Consider the following 9,472-nt stretch of genomic DNA (forward strand, 5'->3'; position numbering starts at 1 on the left):
CAAAATCAGTTACATTTTTTAATTCATTTTTGTCTACGTCTGATGAATTTGATTTAATTGTTATTACTGAGTCTTGGTTAGATGACACCGTCTTGGATGGTGAATTGTTTTCTGATAATTATTATGTTTTTCGTCGGGACAGAGATCTCCGCCACCTGGGTATCCATAGAGGTGGTGGTGTGCTTATAGCAGTTAATAACAAATATAACTGTCGTCAACTCGATATATCTAATATTAGTCGTAGAAGTTCTCCTGCTATTGATCTGGTTGCAATAAAAATAAATGTAACAAGTTATCAACATCTCTTCGTGTTTGTAGTCTACATTCCTCCTTCTATTTCCTTTAGTGATTTTGACAATTTTTTTGATCTTCTTAATAATTTTGATGAGATTAATAATGACAATGTTTTATTCTTAGGAGACTTTAACACTCCTTTATTCAGTGGATTTTCAAAAAACAATTTTAGTATTTCTCTCAAACACTTCGCTTCTTTTCATAATTTTAATCAATTTAATAACATACGTAATAATAGGAATAATATATTGGATCTCATCTTTTCCAACATGGACTGTGCCGTTAGCAAGTCCTCTTTCTCGTTTGTTCCTGAAGATCTTTTCCATCCGAGTTTGGAGTTTACCCTCGATATTGTAGCAAAAACTCCTGATAAGTTCTATATGAATAGGGACCACGTCGCATTTAATTTTAAAAAAGCAAATTTTGATTGTCTATACACTACTTTACAGGTAGTTGATTGGTCCGAACTGGAGAAGTTTAGCGATGTGAATGAGGCATGTCGAGTTTTTTATGAAACCCTCTACAATTGTTTTGAGTTATCTGTTCCAAAACTATTTTGTCGTAAAAACTACCGCACATTTCCTACTTGGTTCAACACTGACATTATCAATTGTCTACGTCGTAAATCTAACATTTTAAAGAAATATCGTCGAACTAAAAATATGCATTTCTATGAGGAGTTTAAGAAACTTCGATCTCTTTCAAAATCCCTAATAACTACTGCCTATTCTCAATACATCGGCCATATGGAAAACACTATCTCCAAAGATCCAAAGAAATTCTGGTCTTTTGTTCAGGCTAAAAAGCGTAACTCTAGAATTCCGGGTGTGTTGTATCATAATGGTAATGCAATATCAAATCCTAATGATATAGTAAATAGTTTCGCTAAATTCTTCAAAAGTGTTTTTTCTGACATGACTTTGACTTCAGATAGTCCCTCGATGATGACGAATCTAAATAGTTTTATTACTGTAAACGAGATTAATGAGCATGAAATAATCCGGGTATTAAAGCGATCTAAAGACACACTTACTGCTAGTTGTGATGGTATCCCCAGCTTTTTATTAAGGGATTGTGCACATATTTTTTCTAAACCACTCGTATACATTTTTAATTTAATATTGCAAACTTCGACGTTTCCTAACATATGGAAAATAGCACACGTTTGTCCTGTCTTCAAAACGGGTGATATAACACAAATTCAAAACTACAGGCCAATTTCAATCTTGTGTAATTTCTCGAAAGTTTTTGAGTCAATTATTTACGACCGCATCTACTCTTCTGTAAAAAGATTTATATCACCTTCGCAGCATGGATTTGTTGAAAAAAGATCAACTGTTACAAATCTAGCCTGTTTTACTCAGTTCATATCTGACGCTTTGGACAGAAAAGGTCAGGTTGATGTCATTTATATGGACTTCAAAAAAGCATTTGATCAAATTGATCATCATCTGTTATTGTTAAAACTTGATCAGTATGGTTTCTCCGGTTCTTTGCTATCCCTAATAAAATCTTATCTTGCTAATCGAGAGCAAAGGGTTAAATATCGTAACTACATTTCGGATAGTTACGTTGCAACTTCGGGTGTGCCGCAAGGTTCCAATCTTGGACCCTTATTATTTTTGCTTTTCATTAATGATATATGTGGTTCTTTATCAACATGCGCTAAACTTCTCTTTGCCGATGATCTTAAAATTTACACAGAAATAAAATCTATAGAGGACTGCCTCACTTTACAGAACAATATTAACGCAGTAGTGAAATGGTGTAATGAAAATCGCCTTTATCTAAACCCATCCAAATGTAACGTTATGTCTTACACTAAAAAGCGCGAATTCCTTGAATTTGTATATGATATTTCGTCCGTAACACTGCATCGTACCTTTATTATTAAAGATTTGGGAGTTATTTTCGATACGGAACTCGCATTCAGTGAGCACATTAGGGATGTTACGGCTAGAGCGATTAAGTCATATGGATTCATCTATAGAAATTGTCGAGATTTTAAGAACTTATCAGTTATGAAGACCCTATTCTTCTCGTTAGTTAGAAGCAAACTGGAATACGGCGCACTTATTTGGCACCCGATTTATAAAATCCATATAGATCAACTCGAAAACATACAGCGACGATTCCTAAAATTCCTAGTTTTTATAATAGATGGAAATTATCCTATAAGGGGCTATGACCAGAACTTGCTTTTGAATAGATTTGGTCTCCAATCTTTACAGTTTCGCCGTATTTGTATTATAATTAAATTTCTGTATAATTTAATTAATAATAACATCGACTGTTCTTGGCTATTAAATATGTTAAATTTTGCTGTTCCACGTTTAAACTCCAGACAAGCCATGACATTTTATCCTATAGCGAGAAGGACCAATGTAGCTGATAAGTCTCCTATCGTATTAATGACTACCCTATTTAATAATGTATGTAAAGACGGTGATATCAACTATAATTCGTGGCCGAAGATTGTTTCGTCTTTATCATTAGTATAGTATTAGTGTAGTTCTAAGTTTTTGTATATATTTACTGTAAATGGGTCTCCTGTAGTAAATAAAGGCTTATTATTATTATTATTATTATTATTATTAAAACAGTTACTTCTATCAATTCTTATCTTTTTACCAAAATTAAAGCTGATAAAATTTCCTTCAAAATAGTTAATTGCATTTTTCATGTAGGACTAACCATAAGCGAGATAAAAGTTTGAAAATAATTAATAATTAAAAAAAGTGTGCTTTAACAGAAAATGTCTTCTGATTTAAAAAACACTTAATTTATTGGGTCCAATACTTTATTAGAAGAAAAAGGAGGTGACATAATAGTCACTGAAGTTTTCAGAGTCGTTTTTAAATGCTGCATTTTCGTCTTCGTCTCAAACATTGAAAACTGAATTACATTTTTGTTCAGTAACAGTTACAGTTTTCTTATTGGTTTTTTGCTTATATCTCGAAAACAGTTACTCCTAGCAAATTTTATCTTTCTTTAAAAATTAAAGCTGATAAAATTTCCTACAAAATAGTTATTTGCATTTTTCATGTAGGACCAACCATAAGCGAGTTATAGAGTTGGATATAAATAATATTTAACAAAAATTTGCTTTAAAATAAAATGTTTGAAAAACCGAAATTAAACTAAATTAATTGGGTCTAACACTTTAGCAGAGGAAAAAGAGAAGACATAAAAGTCACCAAAGTCTTCAGAGTCGTTTTTAGTCGTCATATTAATAACAATAATATTAATAATAATAATACTAATAGTACTAAATTTGCTTATATGCAAGCGCTTAATTAAGGTAACAGTTTTTTGGTTTCTTGCTTATATCTCGAAAACAGTTACTCCTATAAATTTTTATCTTTTTACTAAAATTAAAGCTGATAAAGTTTCCTACAAAATAGTTATTTGCATTTCTTTTGTAGGACCAACCATAAGCGAGTTATAGAGTTGGATATAAATAATATTTAACAAAAATTTGCTTTAAAATAAAATGTTTGAAAAACTGAAATTAAACTAAATTAATTGTTTCTAGCACTTTAGTATAGGAAAAAGGAGAAGACTTTAAAGTCACTAAAGGTTTCAGAGTCATCTTTAGTCGTCATATTAATAACAAATAACATTAATAATAATACTAATAGTACTAAATTTGCTTAAATGCAAGCGCTTAATTAAGGTAACAGTTTTTTTGTTTTTTGCTTATATCTCGAAAACAGTTACTCCTATCAATTTTTACCTTTTCACCAAAATTAAAGCTGATAAAACTTCCTACAAATTAGTTATTTGCATTTTTCATGTATAACTAACCATAAGCGAGATATAAGTTTGAAAATAATTAATATTTAAAAAAAAGTGCTTTAACAGAAAATGTCTTGTGATTTAAAATACACTTAATTTATTGGGTCCAATACTTTATTAGAAGAAAAAGAAGGTGACATAAAAGTCACTGAAGTCTTCAGAGTCGTTTTTAAATGCTGCATTTTCGTCTTCGTCTCAACCATTGAAAACTGAGTTACATTTTTGTTCAGTAACAGTTGCAGTTTTCTTATTGGTTTTTTGCTTATATCTCGAAAACAGTTACTCCTATCAAATTTTATTTTTCTTTCAAAATTAAAGCAGATAAAATTTCCAACAAAAGAGTTATTTGCATTTTTCTTGTAGGACTAACCATAAGCGAGTTATAGAGTTCGATATAAATAATATTTAACAAAAATTTGCTTTAAAATAAAATGTTTGAAAAACTGAAATTAAACTAAATTGTGTCTAACACTTTAGTAGAGGAAAAAGGAGGAGACATAACAGTCACTAAAGTTTTCAGAGTCGTCATTAGTCGTCATATTAATAACAATAACATTAATAATAACAATACTAGTATTACTAAATTTGGTTATATGCAAGCGCTTAATTAAGGTAACAGTTTTTTTGTTTTTTGCTTATATCTCGAAAACAGTTACTCCTATCAATTTTTACCTTTTCACCAAAATTAAAGCTGATATAACTTCCTACAAATTAGTTATTTGCATTTTTCATGTATAACTAACCATAAGCGAGATATAAGTTTGAAAATAATTAATATTTAAAAAAAGTGCTTTAACAGAAAATGTCTTGTGATTTAAAATACACTTAATTTATTGGGTCCAATACTTTATTAGAAGAAAAAGAAGGTGACATAAAAGTCACTGAAGTCTTCAGAGTCGTTTTTAAATGCTGCATTTTCGTCTTCGTCTCAATCATTGAAAACTGAGTTACATTTTTGTTCAGTAACAGTAGCAGTTTTCTTATTGGTTTTTTGCTTATATCTCGAAAACAGTTACTCCTATCAAATTTTATTTTTCTTTCAAAATTAAAGCAGATAAAATTTCCAACAAAAGAGTTATTTGCATTTTTCTTGTAGGACTAACCATAAGCGAGTTATAGAGTTCGATATAAATAATATTTAACAAAAATTTGCTTTAAAATAAAATGTTTGAAAAACTGAAATTAAACTAAATTGTGTCTAACACTTTAGTAGAGGAAAAAGGAGGAGACATAACAGTCACTAAAGTTTTCAGAGTCGTCATTAGTCGTCATATTAATAACAATAACATTAATAATAACAATACTAGTATTACTAAATTTGGTTATATGCAAGCGCTTAATTAAGGTAACAGTTTTTTGGTTTTTTACTTATATCTCGAAAACAGTTACTTCTATCAATTTTTATCTTTTTACCAAAATTATAGCTGAGAAAATTTCCTACAAAATAGTTAATTGCATTTTTTATGTAGGACTAACCATAAGCGAGGTAAAAGTTTGAAATTAATTAATAATTAAAAAAAAATGTGCTTTAACAGAAAATGTCTTGTGATTTAAAAGACACTTAATTTATTGGGTCCAATACTTTATTAGGAAAAAAAGGAGGTGACATAAAAGTCACTGAAGTCTTCAGAGTCGTTTTTAAATGCTGCATTTTCGTCTTCGTCTCAAACATTGAAAACTGAATTACATTTTGGTTCAGTAACAGTTACAGTTTTCTTATTGGTTTTTTGCTTATATCTCGAAAACAGTTACTCCTATCAATTTTTATCTTTCTTTCAAAATTAAAGCTGATAATATTTCCTACAAAATAGTTATCTGCATTTCTTTTGTAAGACCAACCATAAACGGGTTATAGAGTTGGATATAAATAATCTTTAACAAAAATTTTCTTTAAAATAAAATGTTTGAAAAACTGAAATTAAACAACATTAATTGTGTCTAACACTTTAGTAGAGGAAAAATGAGGAGACATAAAAGTCACTAAAGTCTTCAGAGTCGTCTTTAGTCGTCATATTAATAACAATAACATTAATAATAACAATATTAGTAGTACTAAATTTGCTTATATGCAAGCGCTTAATTAAGGTAACAGTTTTTTGGTTTTTTTTTTACATCTCGAAAACAGTTACTTCTATCAATTCTTATCTTTTTACCAAAATTAAAGCTGATAAAATTTCCTTCAAAATAGTTAATTGCATTTTTCATGTAGGACTAACCATAAGCGAGATAAAAGTTTGAAAATAATTAATAATTAAAAAAAGTGTGCTTTAACAGAAAATGTCTTTTGATTTAAAATACACTTAATTTATTGGGTCCAATACTTTATTAGAAGAAAAAGGAGGTGACATAATAGTCACTGAAGTTTTCAGAGTCGTTTTTAAATGCTGCATTTTCGTCTTCGTCTCAAACATTGAAAACTGAATTACATTTTTGTTCAGTAACAGTTACAGTTTTCTTATTGGTTTTTTGCTTATATCTCGAAAACAGTTACTCCTAGCAAATTTTATCTTTCTTTAAAAATTAAAGCTGATAAAATTTTCTACAAAATAGTTATTTGCATTTTTGATGTAGGACCAAACATAAGCGAGTTATAGAGTTGGATATAAATAATATTTAGCAAAAATTTGCTTTAAAATAAAATGTTTGAAAAACCGCAATTAAACTAAATTAATTAGGTCTAACACTTTAGCAGAGGAAAAAGAGAAGACATAAAAATCACCAAAGTCTTCAGAGTCGTTTTTAGTCGTCATATTAATAACAATAACATTAATAATAATAATACTAATAGTACTAAATTTGCTTATATGCAAGCGCTTAATTAAGGTAACAGTTTTTTGGTTTTTTGCTTATATCTCGAAAACAGTTACTCCAATCAATTTTTATCTTTTTACTAAAATTAAAGCTGATAAAATTTTCTACAAAATAGTTATTTGCAGCTTTAACAGAAAATGTCTTGTGATTTAAAATACACTTAATTTATTGGGTCCAATACTTTATTAGAAAAAAAAGGAGGTGACATAAAAGTCACTGAAGTCTTCAGAGTCGTTTTTAAATGCTGCATTTTCGTCTTCGTCTCAAACATTGAAAACTGAATTACATTTTTGTTCAGTAACTGTAACAGTTTGCACTTTGGTTTTTTGCTTATATCTCTAAAACAGTTATTCCTATCAATTTTTATCTTTCTTTCAAAATTAAAGCTGATAAAATTTCCTACAAAATAGTTATTTACATTTTTCTTGTAGGATCAAGCATAAGCGAGTTATGTAGTTGGAAATAAATAATATTTAACAAAAATTTGCTTTAAAATAAAATATTTGAAAAACTGAAATTAAACTAAATTAATTGTGTCTAGCACTTTAGTAGATGAAAAAGGAGAAGACATAAAAGTCACTAAACTTTTCAGAGTCGTCTTTAGTCGTCATATTAATAACAATAACATTAATAATAATAATACTAATAGTACTAAATTTGCTTATATGCAAACGCTTAACTAAGGTAACAGTTTTTTGGTTTCTTGCTTATATCTCGAAAACAGTTACTCCTATCAATTTTTATCTTTCTTTCAAAATTAAAGCTGATAAAATTTCCAACAAAATAGTTATTTGCATTTTTCTTGTAGGACCAACCATAAGCGAGTTATAGAGATGGATATAAATAAAATTTACCAAAAATTTGCTTTAAAATAAAATGTTTGAAAAACTGAAATTAAACTAAATTAATTGTGTCTAACACTTTAGTAGAGGAAAAAGAAGAAGACATAAAAATCACTAAAAATTTCAGAGTCGTCTTTAGTTGTCATATTAATAACAATAACATTAATAATAATAATACTAATAGAACTAAATTTGCTTATATGCAAACGCTTAATTAAGGTAACAGTTTTTTTGTTTTTTGCTTAAATCTCGGAAACAGTTACTCCTATCAATTTTTACTTTTTCACCAAAATTAAAGCTGATAAAACTTCCTACAAAATAGTTTTTTGCATTTTTCATGTAGAACTAACCATAAGCGAGATATAAGTTTGAAAATAATTAATAATTAAAAAAAAATGTGCTTTAACAGAAAATGTCTTGTGATTTAAAATACACTTAATTTATTGGGTCCAATACTTTATTAGAAGAAAAAGGAGGTGACAGTAAATGCTGCATTTCCGTCTTCGACACAAACATTGAAAACTGAATTACATTTTTGTTCAGTAACTGTTACAGTTTTCACTTTGGTTTTTTGCTTATATCTCGAAAACAGTTACTCCTATCAAATTTTATCTTTTTTTCAAAATTAAAGCTGATAAAATTTCCAACAAAATAATTATTTGCATTTTTCTTGTAGGACCAACCATAAGCGAGTTATAGAGTTGGATATAAATAATATTTAACAAAAATTTGCTTTAAAATAAAATGTTTGAAAAACTGAAATTAAACTAAATTAATTGTGTCTAGCACTTTAGTAGATGAAAAAGGAGAAGACATAAAAGTCACTAAACTTTTCAGAGTCGTCTTTAGTCGTCATATTAATAACAATAACATTAATAATAATAATACTAATAGTACTAAATTTGCTTATATGCAAACGCTTAACTAAGGTAACAGTTTTTTGGTTTCTTGCTTATATCTCGAAAACAGTTACTCCTATCAATTTTTATCTTTCTTTCAAAATTAAAGCTGATAAAATTTCCAACAAAATAGTTATTTGCATTTTTCTTGTAGGACCAACCATAAGCGAGTTATAGAGATGGATATAAATAAAATTTACCAAAAATTTGCTTTAAAATAAAATGTTTAAAAAACTGAAATTAAACTAAATTAATTGTGTCTAACACTTTAGTAGAGGAAAAAGAAGAAGACATAAAAATCACTAAAAATTTCAGAGTCGTCTTTAGTCGTCGTATTAATAACAATAACATTAATAATAATGATACTAATAGAACTAAATTTGCTTATATGCAAACGCTTAATTAAGGTAACAGTTTTTTTGTTTTTTTCTTAAATCTCGAAAACAGTTACTCCTATCAATTTTTACCTTTTCACTAAAATTAAAGCTGATAAAACTTCCTTCAAAATAGTTTTTTGCATTTTTCATGTAGAACTAACCATAAGCGAGATATAAATTTGAAAATAATTAACAATTAAAAAAAAATGTGCTTTAACAGAAAATGTCTTGTGATTTAAAATACACTTAATTTATTGGGTCCAATACTTTATTAGAAGAAAAAGGAGGTGACAGTAAATGCTGCATTTTCGTCTTCGTCTCAAACATTGAAAACTGAATTACATTTTTGTTCAGTATTTGTTACAGTTTTCACTTTGGTTTTTTGCTTATATCTCGAAAACAGTTACTCCTATCAAATTTTATCTTTTTTTTCAAAATTAAAGCTGATAAA

The sequence above is a fragment of the Tribolium castaneum genome, unplaced genomic scaffold (genome assembly GCF_031307605.1).
Source record: "Tribolium castaneum strain GA2 unplaced genomic scaffold, icTriCast1.1 ptg000022l, whole genome shotgun sequence".
Classification (NCBI taxonomy): Eukaryota; Metazoa; Arthropoda; class Insecta; order Coleoptera; family Tenebrionidae; genus Tribolium; species Tribolium castaneum.